The 2,489-nt window shown below is 39.8% G+C and overlaps 1 pseudogene; it reads right to left on the bottom strand.

The window, feature by feature from the left end:
* Positions 1-289: 289 nt before the first annotated feature.
* Positions 290-1,237, bottom strand: LOC113631938 (solute carrier family 25 member 51-like; annotated as a pseudogene).
* Positions 1,238-2,489: the final 1,252 nt, after the last annotated feature.

Below are 2,489 nucleotides of genomic sequence, written 5' to 3' on the forward strand. Positions count from 1 at the left end.
GACAGCTATTAACCAGGCAATTAGCCTAAAGTTCTCAGATAATGATTTAAAAAAACAGAACCAGACCCCCCCCCAAAAAACAAAACAAAACAAAAACCAAAACACCTTACATTTTCCTACTGAAATCTTTTATTCTGGATTTGTTGCTGCTTAAAGAAAACAACTTTGCCCATAATTCATTGTGCCCTGGATTTATGACACCAATTTGTATTTGGCCGATTAGAAACAAGGCCAAACTGCATTCTTCTTAGATCTATTCAGTTGATAAAGGGCACTTAACTGATTTTTTTCATATAATCTTTAACAAGAACTCAGAAGTCGCATTAATTATGCCCCAAGAGATGGGGGACCGATGGTAATTCAGACGGGCACCTCTGAAAAGGTTTGTCAGTTTCCTGTCCCATTGTAGCCATATTTTTTGTAAAACCTTAGGGAGAGACTGAAATTCCCCACCAACCTGAGATCGCATGCGAGTTTTTGCAACATTAACTGGAAAAAACAAGATTCCCAACATGGCACCCAACAGGCCTCTGCAGATAAAATCATTGAGCAAAGGAGCACTGTGAGTCGTTGCTGTAGGCAGGTGCTCCTTGATGGGACATCGAAGTCCAAGAAAAAGGATATTGCTGAATCCATTACAGAAAAGAACGGGTACCAAGCCTCGATAATACTAATTCCATGGCATTTCAGTGCCTTGAAAGCCTGATTAGTGTTTGTAAATTTGTCATGATGCTGTGGGCTCAAAGCAATGTTTGAACGCTTTCCAATGGACTGAAAATTGCTTCTGTTGTCCCTGCAAGTACTGCAGCCATGCTAGGGTTGCAAACTCCGGGGTACTGATATGCTTATGGAGAAGGCAAGCTAGATCCTTATACAGACCAGCCAGTGTAGTCGTTTTCTGCATTAATGGGGGAAGGATTCCACCATACAAGTTTCGAAATCCATCCCTCCTCAACTGAAGTACTGAATCCCAGATTTTGATTCCATACAGCCGTTGCCGAAAGAGCTGAATGGGAAATGTGATTGCTATATGGTTGAGAGCTGCACGGCTGCCACACAAGTAATGCTTCATTTCGCTAACATTTGCAATATGAGGTGATATATCTTGCTTTGAAGATGTTAGGATTTGTGACCTCTTTTCACGAGCTTCTGAATCCATCGTGTTGCTTAAGATCTTCTTCAGGAAGGATTTTTTTTTAACCTGAAACACCATGATAACTTTCTCAATTTCTTCCATTGTTACTGGTCTGTTAGGTTCTCTCTTCTGGAGTCAACTTTGATAACTGGATTTCGGCGCAGGCGCAGACCTTGACCAACCCCAGAGCTCAGGGCGGAGCGTGACGCGCTCAATGCCTCCGCGCCCCCTCTCCCTAAACCCGCGGAGGGTCAGGTGACACCGGCCAACTCCTGGCAGCGGTTCGGCGCCACAGGGCAGGTGTAGGGTCACCCATCACACCTGTTGTCAGGCTCTAGGGTTCTGCGTGCTTGATATTACACACTTCTAATCGAAGAGAGCTCTAAATTCTATATTTTTCCCCCTGTGTGGTACGTTGGCAACTTACTATCACCGGTAACTTATTTTTTTATTGAAAAATAAACATTTGTTGCTGTACAATATTGTGTAAGTTAACAGTGTACAATCTAGTGATTCGCAATTTTTAAAGATTTTACTCTATTTCAGTTCTAAAATATTGGCTGTATTCCACACGTTGAACAATATATCCATATAGCTTGTTTTATGCCTAATAATTTGTACCTCTTAATCCCCTACCCCTATATTGCTCCTCTCCCCTTCCCTCTACCCATTGATAACCACTAGTTTGTTCTACGTATCTGTGAGTTTGCTTCTTTTTTGTTATATTCATTAGTTTGTTGTATTTTTTAGATTCCATATATAAGTGATATCATACACTATTTGTCTTTCTCTGTCTAATTTCACTTAGCATAATGCCCTGCAAGTCCATCCATGTTGCAAATGGCAAAATTTCATTAATTTTTTGGCTGAGTAGTATTCTATTGTATTTGTACTTTATGATGATAGCCATTCTGACAGGTGTGAGCTGTTATCTCATTATGGTTTTGATTTGCATTTCCATGATGATTGATGGTGTTGAGCATCTTTTCATGTGCCTGTGGGCCATCTGCATTTCCTCCTTGGAAAAATGTCTATTCAGTTCTTCTGCCCATTTTTTATTTGGGTTGTTTGTTTTTTTGATATTGTGTTGTATGTGCTGTTTTTATATGTTGGATAGTAATCCCTTATTGGTCATATCATTTGCAAATATTTTCTCCCATCAGTAGGTTTTCTTTTTCATTTTGCAGATGGTTTCCTTTGCTGTGCAAAAGCTTTCAAGTTTAGTTAGGTCCCATTTGTTTATTTTTGCTTTTATTTCCTTTGCTTTAGGAGACAGATCCAAAAACATATTGCTGTGATTTACATCAGAGAGTGTTCTATGTTTTCTTCTAGGAGTTTTATAGTATCCAGTCTT

Source organism: Aethalodelphis obliquidens, unplaced genomic scaffold, assembly GCF_003676395.1.
Source record: "Aethalodelphis obliquidens isolate GAN/ISIS:26980383/991018 unplaced genomic scaffold, ASM367639v1 scaffold35, whole genome shotgun sequence".
In the NCBI taxonomy this organism is placed as follows: domain Eukaryota; kingdom Metazoa; phylum Chordata; class Mammalia; order Artiodactyla; family Delphinidae; genus Aethalodelphis; species Aethalodelphis obliquidens.